At 36.0% G+C, this 18,116-nt stretch overlaps 1 long non-coding RNA gene across 1 annotated transcript in view; it reads right to left on the bottom strand.

Moving 5' to 3' along the window:
* The window catches only part of LOC142876840 (uncharacterized), a 42,320-nt gene that overhangs the window by 11,228 nt on the left and 12,976 nt on the right, over positions 1–18,116 (bottom strand). Inside the window, exon 2 of the long non-coding RNA XR_012923658.1 lies at positions 12,563–12,668. This is a non-coding gene — a long non-coding RNA (uncharacterized LOC142876840). The remainder of the gene's footprint in view (positions 1–12,562; positions 12,669–18,116) is intronic.

The raw sequence follows: 18,116 nt of genomic DNA, 5'->3' as shown, positions 1-18,116 counted from the left end.
ACATATGAAAAAAATGCTTAACACCACTAATTATCAGAGAAATGCAAATGAAAACCACAATGTGATGCCACCCTACCCCTATCAGAAATACAATTATTAATAAATCAAAAGGTATAGATGTTGGCACAGATGCATTGAAAAGGTTACATTTATACACTGTTGGTGGGGATGTAAACTAGTACAACCATTATGGAAAGCAATATGGAGATTCGTTAAAGAACTAAACGTAGACCTACCATTGAATTCAGCAATCCCAAGACTGAGTATCTGCTCAAAGGTAAAGAAGTCATTTTACAAAAAAATACCTGCACCCAAATATTTATTGCAGCACAATTCACAATTGCAAAGATAAGGAATCAATCTAAGTGTCCATCAATGGCTGAGTGGATAAAGAAAATGAGAGGGAGAGTATATATATATACAAAAAATATATATATACACACACACACACACACACACACACACACATATATATATGCATGCTCCATGAAGTATTACCCAGCCATAAAAAGGAATGAAATAAAGTAATTTGTAACAAGAGGATGGAACTAGAGACCATTATCCTAAGTGAAGTATCTCAGAAATAGAAAAATAAATACATATTCTCCCTTATAAGTGGGACCTAAATAAGGGATATTTCTGATCATAAAGTAATGTCATTGACATTGAAAACTACGAAGAGGGAGGTTAGGAGGAGAATGAGTGGTAAAAATCTACCTATCATGTACCATGTACACTATTTTAGTGACAGGTACACTGCAAGCCTTGACTTCAGCATGATATAATTTATCTTTGTAACAAAAACCATTCATACCCTTAAATTTTTGAAATGAAAAAAATTCCAATGTCACTCTTTACAGAAATAGAAAAAAAAATCCAAAATTTATATACAATTACAAAAGACCTCAAATAGCCAAATAAATCTTGACCAAAAAGAGCAAAGCTAGAGACATCACACTACTGGATTTCAAAATAGATTACAAACATATAGTAATCAAAACAGTCAATTGATTTTCCACAAAGGCGCCAAGAACACAAAATACAAAGACAACTCTTTAACAAATGGTGTTGAGAAAACTGGATATCCACATGCAGAAGAATAAAAATGGACCATTATCTCACTTTTTATACAAGAAGCAACTCAAAATAAATTAAATACTTAAATGTAGAACCTGGAATTATAAAACTAGTAATAGAAAAGCTCCATGACACTGGTCTGGGCAGTGATTTCTTGGATATGACCCCAAAAGCACAGGCAATGAAAGCAAAAATAGACAAATGAGATTGCATCAAACTAAAAAGCTTCTGCACAGCAAAGGAAACAATTCACAGAGTGTGAAGACAACCCACAAACTGGGAAAAAATATTTGCAAATCATACACTGGAGAAGGGGCTAATCTCCAAAATATACAAGGAACACAAATTACTCAATAACAAGAAAACACATAACCCGATTAAAAAATGAGCAAATGATTTCAGTACATATTTCTCAAAAGAAAACAAATGGCCAAGAGATATATTTTTTAATTTCTCAACATTTCTAATCAACAGAGAATTACAAATTAAAACCACAATATGATATCACCTCACACCTGTTAGATTGACTATTATCAAAAATATGAAAGATAAGTACTGGCAAGAATGTGGAGAAAAGGAACCCTTGTACACTGTTGATGGAATTGTAACTTAGTATACCCATTTTGGAAACAGTGTGGAAGTTTTTTTAAAAAAACTAAAAATAGAATTACCATATGATCCTGAAATCTCATTTCTGGGTATATACCCAAAGGAATTGAAGTCAATATGCCGAAGAGATGTCTGCACTCCCATATTTACTGCACCATTACTGACAATAGTCAAGATATGAAAATAACCTGAGTGTCTATCAATGGATGAGTGAATTTTTTAAATGTGTTATATACAATGGAATACTATTCAGCATTAAAAAAACAGGAAATTTTGTCATTTATGACAACATGAATAAACCTAGAGGATATTATGTTTAGTGAAATAAGCCAGGCATAGAGAGAAAAATACCATATTATCTAACTTACAAGTGGAATCTAAAAAAATTCATAGAAGTAGAAAGTAGAAGAGTTGTTACCACAAGCTGGTAGGGGTGGGGGTGAGAGTATGGATGAAAAAGGGGAAAATGTTGTTCAACTGGCACAACATTTTAGGTAGGAGGAATAAGTTCTGATGATCTATTGCACAACATGGTGACTATAGTTAATAATAGTGCATTGCATAGTTCAGAACAGCTGAGAAATGTTTCTAAATGTTCTCACCACAGAGAAATGATAAATATTTGAGGTGATGGATATGTTAATTAGCCTGATGTAATCACTCCATAATACACACATGTACCAAAACGTCACATTGTACCCCAGAAATGTATACAATTCTTGTTTGTCAATCAAAAATAAAATAAAATTTGAAAAAAAACCCCACAAATTCCCAATGTGTGTGGTGCTTAGTGATGGAGTTATTTATAAATGAGCTTTTGTAATTATTTATCATAAAAAGGACTTAGAAATAGTGTAAATGTAAACATTTATAGATCTGTTAAGTGAAAATTCTAAGTCACTGTCACCTAACATCCATACTTCATTGAAGAGTCCTTTCAACTTCTTGCTGAAACTTTCAGATGCACTCTAATTCTCTTTTTTTATTCCTGCTCCCATCACAACTCCAAGGAAATGCAATACTTGTGTGAATTCTTGAGACTCAAAACACGGTGCCCTATAATCTCCTTGTGTGGCAAAGGACACAGAAAATAACCTCTTTAATTTTTATAGTTCCTTCTATTTTCCCTGATACTATTTCCCTCTTTATGAGGAGCAGGACAATAAGTTATGCAAGCAACTGAACCCCAGCAACTTGTGTGTCTTCTGTAACAGCCGTTGGCAACTTTCACCAGATTTGTAAGATTCTTGCGGTAAAATGAATTACAGCTGGATCCCCTTAGTGTTTCAAAGTTGAACACTCATTTACATCAATGGTTCCCACAGTCTGGATCTTGAAAGGGAAATTTCAAAAATATGTGGGGAACCAGTGTAAGTTTGCCAACTCTTTCTTTTTGCCAAACAAGGGTTTAGGGAAAATAATGTTCTAAAAGAAGAATATTTTTAAGACCAAAACAGTAGACAGGGCATTATCTTAGCTCAAAAAGGGTGTGTGTTAGGGGGTGGGGAGGGAAGAGTTGCCATTCGCAAGAACAGAGAGTTGACAACTACAGACTAATTGTATCAGTCAGAATTCTAACAAGAAACAGATAGCACCCTCAAAGGGTTAAACTAAAGAATATTTCAGAAAAGAAACAATTTACAGAGGTGTGGGCAAACTAAAAATTAAAAATAATAATAATAACTCAATAAGGGATGGTGAGTTACACAGAGTCTAGCACCAGCAGGAAGCAATTACTCCTCAGCCTGAAGGGTTAGGAAACGGAACCATGTTTCCAGAGCCAAGTGACAGCTGGAGTTGCAATAAACGCAACCACTGCCAGAACCATGATAAGGAAGAGAAAGAGTAGAGCTAAAAATGTGACACCTATCTGCTCCATCCTGCCTGGACCTAGCTGGAAACCAGAGGGCAAGGAGATCTGAGGACTGCGGTGCATAGCGCTAGCCTCCTGGAGCCCAGAGCAGGTCAAAGATGGCAGAAACCGGAAGTGTGGTGGAATTCAATAGAGCATGTCGATATGCACTGGTGAGGGGATGGGGATTTGATAGAGGAAAGGATGGAGTAAGTGTGCATATCCCTTTTGGTTTTTCTTCACTTCAACTGGAGGAAAATTACAAGAGACATTTTAAGATATAATACTGCTTGTGATTAGATGTTTGATGCATATGTCAATTAGAGGCTCTATTATCCAATAGTGTAACATCAAGTGGTGCTCAAATGGGCAACTTGTTCCAGTACTTTATTTTTATCAAGCTCATTACTAAAAATTCAATTTCACATAGGTATAAAATAGAAGCAACAGTCAACACTTTCATTTAGTTCAGAACATTTTGCATGAATTAAGGACAGCCAAAATAGTACAGCCTCTGTGGCTCAGGGACTTCTACCCCAGAGGACCCCAAACTTTGCTGCACACTGATAGCAACTGGGATGTTTAAAAAATGTTAATGCCTGGCTCATAATCCCAGACTTTCTGGTTTAATTGATATGGAATAAAATTTGGCATAGGGATTTTTAAAATAAACTTTTCATTTGAAGTTTTCAGATTTACAGAAAAGTTGTAAAGATAGTAAAATCCCCATAGACTTCACCACCAGTCACTCCTATCAACCCACATTAGTATAGTGCATTGGTCACAATCAGTGAACTAATACTGATATATAATTTTTAATTAATGTCCATAATACATTCAATTTTCATTAGTTTTTACTTTATATTCTTTTTCTGTTCCAGAATCCCATCCTGGACACTACATTGCAAGTAGTAGACAAGTCTCCTTAGGCTGCTCTTGGCTATGAGAATTGCTCACACTTTTCTTGTTTTTGATGACCTTCACAGTTTTTAGCACTGGTCAGCTATTTTATACGATGTCCCTCAATCATGCTTTGTCTAACTTTTTTCCCATAATTAGGTTGTGGTTGTATGTAATGTGGTGAGGAAGACCATAGGAGTAAAGCGCCATTCATATTAATTCACACAAAAAATAAATACTATCAACATGGCTTCCCACTGTGATATTGACCTTGATCACCTGGCTGAGGTAATGTTTATCAGGTTTCACCCCTCAAAGGTACTTTTTTCCCCCTTTCCATACTGTGCTCTTTGGAAGGAAGTCATTATGCTCAGCCCACACTTAAGGAGTGGGCAGTTATGTTCTACCTCCTTGAGGATGGAGGAGCCACACAAATTACTTGGAATTCTACTGCACAGATCTGTCTTCTTCCCCATTCATGTACTTATTTAATTATTTATTTATATCAGTATAGACATAGATATTTATTTTATATCCTACATTATAATGCAATGCTGCTTTATTTATTTTGTTGTTCAAATTGTTCCATCTTAGGCCATTAGGAACTACTTACATTGGCTCATGTTTCCCTTCGATATGCCCCATGATTGTGAAGGTTTTTTAAAGCAATTCTTTATTTCATGGCACTACAACATGCTCTCGACTCATTTTGCACATCTTCCTAATAACTAGCCATTTCTCCAGAGCTCCCTAGTTCCTTTTATTGAAACAAATAGTATTAGAAACAAAGATCTGGTGCTAAGTGTGTTCTTGATCCTTAACCTTTTCAGCTTTTAGAGCAAGATGTGTGTGTGTGTGTGTGTGTGTGTGTGTGTGTGTGTATAGCTAACTTCTGAATGTATGCCTAACTATAAATATTTCTATATATAAACATCTATATCTATAATAATGTAAGTTTGAGTTCACACTGCTGTCTCCAACTCTAATCCATAACCCCATGGGTCATTCTTGCCTTCTCCCTTTGCTTACCAGTAAGCTCGCATTTCAACAACACACCTGGCCCCCAATATCTGCATTCCATTTACTTAATTGTTCAACTCCAGTATACACGTATGGTGGTTTCAGAATGGCTAGCCCATCCCTCCACAGGAAACTTTATCAAGTAGAATACAGTGCTTACATACAAATCCTTTTCCCTTAGTCTTACAGTTTCCACTCATTTCCAAAGTTAATTAGGTAGCAAATCTTCCCCCAAGTCCTTTTGGTGACTTTTTTTCATAGATTTGTAGTCAAATTTGTTTGTTTTGTCTTGTTCTATATTCCACCCTGGATGCCCTGACCTCCTAAATGATTTTTTAAAATTTTTATATACTAAGGCTCACTCCATGCTGTAAATAAAGTTCTATGGGTTTTGATAAATGCATAGTGTTGAGTATTCACCATTACAGTATCATCAGAATGGTTTCACCATTTAAAAAAATATCCTCTGTGTTTCACCTATTCAAACTTCCTCCCTTCCCATACCCCAGTAGTTTGGGGTCAGATCATAGATGTCCTTAGATGCTATGATGAGGAATTTGAATTCATTAGAAAATAAGACATGGCACAATATTAAGTATCGGTTAGAAGAAGGTTGTGTATTAAATGTTGTATAAACGCTGGGGTAAAAGCAAACATTGGTGAACTGTAGGCAAGGAAGATTGGAAGATATTAAAATTCCCAAAGAAGAGATTCTACAGATCTGAACTTAAGTGACAGTGGGAATGGAAACATAGTACCAATTTTTGAAGCCCTAGCATATGCCAGCCCCCCTACTGGCTGCTTTGTATATGTTATTACACTAAACCTGATAACATGTCATGTCTCTGTGGTAGAATTCATCATCCTAATTGTATACTTGTGGAAACTGAAATTCAAAGATATTAAGTATCTTGCCCAAATTCATATAGCTAATAAATGGTGGGACTGATATCTAGAGCCAGAAATTTGGTATATTTTTAAGCTCCTGCCTCATCAACTTTCCTCAACCCATCCTACAGCTCATGTTGCAAATTTTGGATTATTCAGAAAACTTATTAAATGAACCTTTCCACAGTTTTCAATTTTGTACCCTCCCTCCCCAACACTCAAAAAAAGGAAGAATATTGTGAAAACACAGGAATTCTCTTTAGGAAACTCACTGCATTCTCTACTTGCAATTAGTTTGCCATCTATTTTCCCCTATCTTTCCCATCTCCTAAAATACAATGAATGTTTCACTATTGTAAGCATTTAATAACTTTCCTTTTCCCACTGGCACCAGAGAACATTAAGGGCATTTTGACATAGTAAAGAAAAGTGCCCTTTGAACTGTCTATAAAGTGAATGCTGCTACTCAAGTGCACATTGGTTTTCCTTTTAGACTAGGAACACTTAGTGTTTCTCTGCCAGAGATGCATGGATGGCCATTTACACTTGAGACATACATGAATGAGCCAGACAATTTTTCTAATGATACTGAATTGAAAAGAAAACTGTACCTTGATTCCTGCTTGTAAGTTTATTGCCTCAAAATAAAGATACAAACTTTTAAAGAGAGCATTCTGTGCTTGACAGAAGAGGACTCAATCTATTCTTTGATGAGCTTTAAAAGAAATCCTTGATTTATTTATTTTTAAACAATAAAATATCAAGGAGTCAAGTATATACCTGTATATTTGAGGCATTTAAAGAAATGATTGATGTCATTGCAAGGCAACTGGCTAGCCTCTTTTGAGAATCTAAACTAAACTAAAAACAGGAGAACCTGAGGATTTAGAAAGAAAAGCACAGGGACCAAATGAATGCTTTTCCTTCTTCTGTTTATATAATAAATGCACTTATTGTTGCCATGGCAAAAGCCAGTCTGTTTTTCCCCTTCCTCTGTCTCTACCCATTATTATATCCAACACCAGAAAATGTCATATTTCACCATCATCATTCTTGGATCATTATTTTTATCCATCTACTCTGCATTTACCACTCTCCTCTACAATTTGTTTCCACATTTGTACTCAGAGAAAACGTGATTTCAGGTAAGGAAAGTAGCTTCCAATGCAGTTAGAAGAAGGAGGAAGCAAAGAAGGTAGAAAGGAGTTAAGGGGAGGACCTCAGCAGTTATTTAGCTGTGGGGCCTTCCTAACCTTGTAAACCCTCCAGATCCCTCAGAAAAAAAACTAAACATTTCATTTAAAGCATATCCAACCTTATTGATAAGCTAAATCAACTTCCTAGAGATCTATTTTGGCCTTCTAAACACAGATAGCCATAATAATGGGGGTCATCGTCTTGTTTGTCATTATTAGGCTGAACTCATCAAAACATAATATCTAAGTTAGGGAAATTAATAATTCTACTACTCTATAACAATCAAACACCATAGGGCATATTTTGCCCAATTTATGATGACACATTTTATCAGTAACACACTAACATGTTTTCAGGAGATGGCAATGAAAGTCTTGCAACCACATTCCTCCATTCATTACTTCATTTGTGTATTCAAAAAAAAAAAACCATTTATTAAGAGCATGGTATGTGGTAGGCACTGATTTAACTTGAAATTTTTTTTAAGTAAAACCTTATCCCTACCCTCAAAAATTTCACATACCAATCCTGCCATGCAAAAGGCAGTTGAATGAACAAGGTATTTTTCTGTTTAGAAGAGAGAAGACTAAGTTTGAAGAGCTGTCCCTGAGAGGATAGCAAATTTAGGAAAATGCCACAATCAGTAAAAAACATCACTAAGGGTGAGATAAGTGGTCTCATCCTGTTTATATGTCCTGAGGCTTGAGTGTATAAACAATGAGTTCATAATGTTCTTTCCCTCTCAGTCCCATTCCACCTATCATCAGGGCAAAGGGATGGGCAGCCTGCCTCTCTTTTCATAAATCCTTCAGTTGCAGACCCTGATATCCATGCTAACACAATCTAAAGAACAAAAGTACTATCTGAAAGCTCAGGACAGGAAGGTTTCTAGCCTTGAACAATCTAAGAAGAGTCCAGCCAAGGAAAAATTTGGATTCTGTCTTCAAATATTTGAACAGTTGTCATATAGAATAAAGAACAGGATAGACTTACATAAAGTTACAAGAAACCAAATTGCGACAAATGGGTGGATATTATAAGGAAGCTTATAAATTACAAGCTTTCAAGTATATGTGTGTGTGCGTGCGTGTGTGTGTGTGTGTGTGTGTGTGTGTATACTTTAAAGTCTAAAACAATACTTTTCAACTTTGAATGTACAAATGAATCACTGGAGATCCAGTTGAATGTAGATTATGATTCAGGACTGGATTAGGGGCTGAGATTGTTTAGTTCTAACAAGATCCCAGGTTGTGCTGATGGTGCTGGTCCTAGGACCACAACTCTAGTCACACTGCTGTAGAGTTATCTGACAGTGGGGCTCCTTAGGACATACGGAATTGCCAGTCACTCTAAGTATTTAAGCAGAAGTTAATAACTATCTGTCAGGAATTCAACAAAAAGAATGTAAGATTGTTAACAATAGGGGGAACTGGGTGAAAGGTACATGGAAGCTTTCTGTACTATCTTTGCAATTTTTCTTTAGATCTAAAACTGTTCAGAAATAAAAAGTTTTTTAAAAACCTGTGATGCACACCATCTGGGGGATAGACACACTTGAAGCTCTGACTCGAGGGGGGAGGGGAGACAAGGGCAATGTATGTAACCTTAATGTTTGTACCCCCATAATATGCTGAAATAAAAAAAAATTCTTCTTAAGAAGATAATTATCTTTTAGGGGGAGGATTTTTGATTGTGGATTTTTTTTAAATTGTGGGTTTTTTGTTCTTTCAGTCTTCATTTTGTTTTCTTTTTTATTTCAGCATATTATGGGGCTACAAATGTTTAGGTTACGTATATTGCCCATGCCCCACCCAAGTCAGAGCTTCAAGCATATCCATACCCCAGACAGTGTGCACTACACACATTAGGTGTGTATATACCTATCTCCTCCTCCCCCCTCCCACCTTCCCGACATCCAATGAATGTTATTACTATATGTGCACTTAAGTGTTGATCAGTAAAAACCAATTTGATGGTGAATACATGTGGTACTTGTTTTTCCATTCTTCAGATACTTCACTTAGAATGGGTTCCAGCTCTATCCAGGATAATACAAGAGGTGCTATGTCACCATTGTTTTTTGTGGCTGAATAGAACTCAATGCAATCCCTATTAAAATACCAATATCATTTTTCACAGATGTAGAAAATATAATTCTACACTTCGTATGGAACCAGAGAAGACCCTATATAGCAAAAGTAATCTTAAGCAAAAAGAACAAATTGGGAGGCATCAATTTATCAGACTTCAAGCTATATTACAAGGCTATAATAACTAAAAAAATTGTAATTGACCCATAACGATTGTACATATTTATAAAGTACATGTGATTTTTAATACATATATGTACAATGTGTAATGATCAAATCAGGGCGATTGACATATCTATCAGCTCAATTATCATTTCTTTGTGTTCAGAACATTCAAAATCCTCTCTTCTAGCTATTTTGAAATATGTAATAAATTGTTAATTATAGTCACCCCTCTGTGCTGTAGAACACTAGAACTTATGCCTCCTATTTAATTGTAATTTTGTCCCCATTAACCAACCTTTCCCTATCCCCCCACACCACCCCTTTCTCAGCCTCTGGTAACTACTATTCTACTCTCTAATTCCATGAGATCAACTTTTTTGCCTCCCATATATGAGTGAGATCATGCAGTATTTGCTTTTCTATGCCTGATTCGTTTCACTTAACACATGACCTCCAAGTTCATCTGTGTTGCTGCAAATAACAAGACTTCAGGTTTTTTATGGCTGAATAATAATCCAATGTGTATACCACATTTTCTTTATCTATTCATCTGCTGATGGACACTTAGGTTGATTCCATAGTTTGGCTATTTTTAATAGTGCTACAATAAACATGGGTGTACATATACCTCTTAAACATACTGATTTCCTTTCCTTTGGATATATACCCAGTAGTGGGATTGCTGGAGAAAATAGTATTTCTATTTTTAATATTTTAAAGAATCTCCATACTGTTTTCCATAATGGCTGTACTCATTTACATTCCCACCAACAGTGTGTTAAGGGTTCCATTTTCTCTACATCCTTGCCAACATTTGTTGTCTTTTGTCATTTGGATAATAGCCATTCCAATAGTAGTAAGGTGATATGTCATTGTGGTTTTGATTTACATTTCCCTGATGATTACTGATATTAGCAATTTTTCATATATCTGTTGGCCATTTGTAAGTCTTCTTTTGAGAAATGTCTATTTAGGTCTTTTGCCCACTTTTTAATTGGGTTATTTTGTTTTTGCTATTGAGTTGCTTGAGTTCCTTATATATTCTGGATATTAACCCCTTATCAGATGTATAGCTTACAAATATTTTTTCCCATTTTGAAGGTTGTCCCTTCACTCTGCTGATTGTTTCTTTTGCTGTGCAGAAACTTTTTAGTTTGATATAATCTCATTTTTCTATCATCGCTTTTGTTACCTGTGTTTTTGAGGTCTTATCCATAAAATATTTGCCTAGACAAATGTCCTAAAACATTTCCCCTATGTTTTCTTCTAGTAGTTTCATAGTTTCAAGTCTCACATTAGCAAAAAATAAAAGTTTGCCACCATGATTTTGGAATGATAGTCCCAGGGCATGATAGATAGAGACTAGAGAAAGATAATCAGAGGATTACATTTGGAAGGACTTGGACATTTCAAGAACCACCTAGCAAAAGGAGATTAGGGGTCCAGAAATGAGCAATAAAGGAAACAGAAATAAATCAGTGATATGGCAGGAGACTGTGGAAATTGAAGAGAAATGTCAGTCCCCCAAATATCTCCAATGACTAAAAGAGTTTAAGAACAGTATGCTCCAAATCTAATTTAAAGTCTTCTGTACCATTATGATATAAGATAATCTCTACTTTTGTGCTACCTTTTTCTTCATTAAATATCTCTTATAAACAACTGCCTCAAGTAGTATTCTTGAGAAATAAAGGAAAATATGATTCTTTGAGGTACATGTTAGTTGGAGGTCAGAGAACAGCCACAAAAGGCAAAATGCAGGTCAGAAAAAGAATTTTAAAGAGCCAGAAATCAGAACAAGAGGTCTTTATGAAAGACATAAGTGCTCCAAGAACCTTAGAGATGGGGGCAGAGATAATGGCTTTCCCTAAATCTGAAGGACTTGTGTGGCAGGTAAAATGCAATTCAGTGAGGCTATTATTGTAAAGGGACACATTACTGGTAGTGTGTAAATGCATGGGCTTATTTTCAAACAGGAATTGTGAAGGTATTTCCCACATGCAATTTTATGAGTATAAAATGTTAAACTCCAGTTCACGTTGACCACTTCAAACAAAAGGAAGTTGCAATTTATTTGTTGCCATCTTAGTTGAAAAAATAATATGCCAGCACAGAAACTTCCTTTCAATTATGTGTCCCTGGCTTGCTGCCTTCTTAAAATAAATAAAGCAGCACTGTCCCACCTCCCAGAACAAAAACAACAGCACCATGTAATAGTTAAGCCAAAAAGCAAAACCTCCAAAGCAGACGTAATCAACCCCTTATGCCAACTCCTAACTCTGTTGACTTTAATCTATCTCCCTTGCTTACATAAGTGGAAATGTTTTCAAGATGTGCACTATTTCATTGATGACAGAATCCATGTCTGTTAACAGAATAGGGTTCCTGTGGAGATCACATTAGATTAGAACACAGGGAAAGCCAGGGTCGATTTTAATTCCCAAAACAATTATTAATTGATTATACCAGGCAGTTTGATAAAGGATAAAAGTCAGCAACACAGCCCTGTCCTCAAGAAACTTTTGGTTTGATACACAAGGTAAAACAAGCAAACAAATGGCTGTTTAAAAATGTAAAAAAAAAAAAATGGGTTCTGGAGATTGGTTGCACAACAATGTGAATATATTTAACACTACTGAACTGTGTACTTGAAAATGGTTAAGATGGTAAATTTTATGTTATGTGTATTTCACCACAATTATGAACTTTAAAAGTTTTCTAATGAAAAATAAATATATAAATAAAGATAATTAGTTGAGCATACCATCCATTTGAAGAAAAGAGAGGGAAAGGTTGGCATTGGTTCAGCACCAGGCAAGACTGGATTCTGGAGTATGGAGCAAAAGCAGGATCTTATCCAAGGATATCCACTTTAGAAAAAAAAAAAAAATGGAGAAGTTATTTCAAAATCCACTATGGAGAATCAATTAACAAATGCTAAGAGAACAGGTAGAAAAACCAAAAGCAGAATTGGTATGGAGGTGCCAAGAAAACTGGACAGAGATGGGCAATGGACAGGCAGAGTACGGAAAGAATTGGCAGACTACAAGAGCATGACAGAAATAAGAGAAAGAATGGAAGCAATGTCCAATGACTGCTTAGGGCATCTCTAGCTCCCTCCCTAGGTTGTTAGGTAACCAATTCAGGACACATAGGGACAGAGGCAGGATAGCCAGATGATAAGATCTGACGCTGGAAAACAAACTGCAAAGATCTACCAAAATGGAAGGAGGAGGAAGATCAGCTTCATGGAAGAAGTGACAGTTAAAGTGAGATTTAAATCACTTTAAATGGAGGAAATTTAACATATGAGATGGAGAAAAAAGTATTTCTATATGATAAGAGCAACATAACCATTGAAATTAGGAACGACCAGGGATTATGGTAATGTATACGTAGCATTTGCATTTATCTAAAATGCAGGAAAATTGAGACAATAATGCAGGTTAACCCTAGAAAGAAGACTAGGGCCTCACTATTGGGATATCTCAGGCCACAATGAAGCATTAAACAAAATTAATCTGACAATAGTGTTTTTAATGTATTGAAGCAGGGAGAGAGAATACATAAAAGACCTATTGGAAGGCTTTTTCAGTGACTCAGGTAAGATTATGCCCAACATGAGGTTTCACCTTGGTTATTGCTAGTATTCCCAGCTATTAAAACCTAGTAGTACTAGTTAGTACCTAATAGGTGGATAATAAATGTTTGTTGAATTAATAAATTAATGCATAATAAAGAAACACTTAATGAAAGAAATAAAAGAGCTAAGATAATGATAACGATAATGGAAAATGAGGAACAAGTAGAAAAAACATTGTTGAGATTAAATCAATATGATTTAATATTAGATTAGAAGTGGAGAAAGAATATATGACTTTGAAGTTTGGAGCCTGGGTGCTTTGGAGATGGAGGAGGGACAATAATGAGTTTTTCACCCTCACTTGTACATAGAAAATGTTTTGTTTTTTTTTATTGTTAATCTTTCTCATGGGAGGTCTAAGCTATGGTGGAGCTTGGTAAATACTCACAGTACAGGGAAGAGCACAATAAACAAATAATTGACATGAAATAGAATTTACAAATTATCTAGCTATACTTTTTGGAATGGCTGGTAACACTATTTTTAGTTAACTCCTAAAAAGTTCCTAAGCACCTTGGATGCTTCTATGATTCAATAGCTTAGGTCCAACTCAGTTTTTCTCAGCCGAAAATACAAAATGAAAAAAAGTCAATTAAGCAGAAAAGCTGCCTGATAGCCCATCTCACAATTTTAGAAGCAATCCATTTTACTTTAAGTACTCCTAACAGATACCTTCTAAAAGGCAAGGATACTGGTAAAAACGAAACTCAATGTTCCCGGCTCACAATGTTTCTATCTCTGCCCTGATGGATGGTAAAATAATCAAGATGATCTACATACTCCCTACCCTAATATCTGGCTATTTGCTAAAACAGATGTTTGCTTTGTACACCATAGATATCTTGAGTTTCTCCTGGGCATAAAATCAAGAGAGAAAGGGCTCTCTCCTAGAAGGCAAAATCTTAAAAGAGTGAATCACATTGAAATCACATTGATAAATCTGACCACACTTATCTTTGAAATCTTAAACTAAAGCACAGGTAAAGGATGATGATATTTGGCTACCTTAATAGTCACTTAGCAATAATGAGATATATAGTAAGATATAACTAAGAAATCTCATTTCTTTTTCAGACTATATAAGTACATAAGATTTTTATGAAGTTTTATAAGCTAGGCACAAATAGACACAGATCTGTTAGCCGGAAATGGGGCCTCTTCTTAGAGATCTTTAATCCCCTTGATACATTCTGCACATATAGGAAAATAGCTGCCTGGACTATTTACCATAAGGAGATTTTAAGTATATGATAAACATTAATCACTTCCCATCTGAACTAGCAGGAGCAAATTCTCAAGGCAAGGGTGATCTCTCTGCTAGCAACAAGGACTTAGTAGGGATGTAGTAAGGAAATGAAAGCACATTACACAACTATACATACAAATGTATATTGCTCAGCCAACAGTTTTCATTTTGGAGTTGTAATCTTGCAGTCAAGATCCAACCCAAGTTCCATCCAACACTCTGCTTTCCAAATAACATTCTCTCCTGCTATTAAAAATCTACAGGCATCCAGATTTCTCAGCCCACCCTGTGAGTTTGATCCAATGTTCCACAAACATGATAAATTATTTACACTTCTGAAATCATCTACATAGTCACAGTTCTAATTCTTAGTTTAAATCTGAGGAAACTCAATAGGAAAGCTTGGAAGACACTTCCACAAGTCATCCAAGAGGGTGGAGACCAAAATACAAGCAATTCAGCTTCAAAGGCACAACAGCTGGCTGCTAACAACTTTTCTTAGGTCCAAGGACAAAAATACACAGGGGAGGCCATTTTCAGTAAAATGGCTAAAAGGGATGAAAAATTATTGTGGAATTATTTGAGGTCCTAAAACACCTTGTGCATCTTGAAGAGCTGCCATTTCTAGTATCTCTTTGCTCCAAATACCATTCCTGCCACAGCCCAGATTGAAACCGCTTTGACTGAAAAGGGAAAAGTTCAGAAAACCCTCAGTGAATTAGGGAAAACAGACTTCACACCAAGAAAACAGAAACTTAAGAAGCACGAGGGAATTTGCTTTCACAGGAGAAAAAAAAAAAAGCCTGGGATAATCCTCATAAGGAAATTCATATTATCCCCAGGACAGGGCTGTACATAAATTGTGTTACCACTGTCAGATTTTTAAGATTTTTTTTAAACTAACATCAGGACTACCAGAAAAATGTACTACGCTCTTATAAAATGCTTCCCTTAATCTTCTACTTTGCAAGTTGTTTTCTACATTTCTCTTTGGGGACATGGACAGCAAATCCCCCAGTAATGAAAACAACACTAGGAGCTATCATCTACTGAGCATTTAACTAGGCGCCAGGGACTTGCTAAGTATCTTATAGACATTAAGTCTTTTAAACCTCACAGCAATTACTATAATTTGTTAGTATCAACCACTTTTAAAAATAAGACACTGAGGCTCAAAGAAATTAAAAGAATTACAGAAAGGTTATGTAGCTGAAAGTACCAGAACTAGGATTCAAATCCCTGATCTTAGTACTATACTATTTCCACTGCTAATGAAAATGGAGGATGCGCCGAGTATAAACTCAACTTATTGCCCCGGCATTTGGGCTATGAAAAAAAAAAAAAATGTGCCATCTTTATCATGTCCCCTCTCATGTCTCTGAAACTGAACCTACAGGTGATAGGAACTAGAGGAGTCCCATACAAATTGGAATTGCAGAAAAGTAGCTTGAAGATGAGGGTTTGAATGTTGGTTAATTTGGTTCCCATAAAGAGTGGGCTGGAGGAGATGAATTAAAAGCCCAATGAAAAGACAAGTTTAATTTTCAGTTCTATTCAAGATACATAATTAGAGACTAAAAGCCTCAAGACCAGCCTATCTGCTGGTCTGTAAATTTCATATTTATTTATTGAAATGGAATCACCTCTTCCTTATTGTTGGATTCTGGTAGAACTCTGTTTTTCTCTAGCTATGCATATATATTTAGATACAAATGTATATGAAATATGTACATAGATAAGTCTGTATAAAATCACACATAACACTCTAGTATCTAATATTTATTTACTACACCTTCAACAACCTAGAATCTAGGAGGGAAACAGACAGTAGGCAAAATGTTCTCTCTGCACTCAAAATAGATATGGTAAACATCATGTACTTAGAGCACTGCATCATCCTCCCCCGTGCCCACACTCAGAGCTTACGAACTTTTATTTCACTCATCATTGCTCATGAGCTTGGTATTTGGTAACCTGCTTGTTTTTCCATTCCACTGCCGATCAGAAGTAAATAGAAAGAAAAGATTATTAGAGATGCCGGTCCTCAGCAGTCCCCAAAAATGACAATTAACAGACATCTAATAAAACTATAAAAAGTACATTCACAGAGAGTACCTGCTTAATATATTGCTGTTGAATGAAAGGGTGAATGAGCAAACTTTTCAAAAAAATCTATTATACAATTGCTTTAACAGCAAGCAGTTCATGTGAAAAGGCCTGGGTGCTTTAGTTATCTGTGTGCAGAATATGAGTCAAGAATTAGTGCTATATTAGGCTGAATAAACTGTTTAATTCAGTGATAGTTTGATTGCAAGGAACAGAATTTACCTAGACAACCTTCAAGAAAGGGGTGTGTGTGTCTGCCTGTCTGTCCCTGTCTGTCTGTCTGTCTGTCTGTCTGTCTCCTTCGGGGTAGGACAGTGATTATTGTAGGGATTCAGAGATCTCACAGACATGAAGAACAGCGGACCCTCATGGACGCTGGAGCCATGGGGTGGGAAGCTACTGGGTACCTGGGCAGCCATGCGGTCCACCTCGTTTCCTCCCTGGGGCTATATGTCTCTCATCTGTGTTGCCCTTGGTTCTGCTAGAAACTCTGGCCTCCATGAGGCTGTTAACTAGTCAATGTCCTCACTTCCAGCCTCAGCATTGTATATTTCAGCTCATTTCCCCAGAGACAGGTCTTAATTCCAAATTCCCAGGAAAGAAATTTGATTGGGCCAGATTAAATCAGATATTTATGCTTAGTCCAACCAGTTGTAGCCAAGTGTGGCAGAGTCAATGTTATATCGATTACTGCCTAGAGCAGCCATTCAGCATTTATTCATTCAATCACCTGTTTAGCTGTTTACATATAATATGGGGTCCCTCACCAATGGCACTCAACATTTGAGAAGAGTGAATGGTCAGTCACATTTTAGGCTTCACATGTCAAAGAAATAGGATGCTTTATTTCAGTCACTTTAGTGCAGAAAAAATTTATTCAGTCATTCAACAAAAAATATAACCTACTATATTTCCTACACTATGCTATGTGCTGAGGTTATAGTAGGGCCCAAAATGACAACAAGTTCCTTCCTAATGAAGGCAATTTGATTGCTGTCTTCAAATTTTAAAGGTTTGCCATGTATAAAATATATATTTTATTCCACACTGCTTTAGAAGGCAGAATTCAGATCAGAGAATGGAAGCTACATAAAGGAAGATAGAAGAATGTACTATCTGACCATTATTGGAGTCCAGAAATGAAGTGAAAAATCCCAGGAGATAGTGCCTCCTTCCCCAACTGTGGCAAGTGGTGATAACGATCAGGAATATTGTCAAAGTGATTCCAGTATGGGAGAAAAGGTTTAACTAAGGTATTTGCTAAAGTCTTTTTTAATTCTAAGATCCAAAATGCAGCTTCAGAGAATGGAGTTCAGAAGCATG

This window comes from Microcebus murinus, chromosome 2 (genome assembly GCF_040939455.1).
Source record: "Microcebus murinus isolate Inina chromosome 2, M.murinus_Inina_mat1.0, whole genome shotgun sequence".
Lineage (NCBI taxonomy): Eukaryota > Metazoa > Chordata > Mammalia > Primates > Cheirogaleidae > Microcebus > Microcebus murinus.
This window is presented reverse-complemented; position numbering and strand designations above follow the sequence as displayed.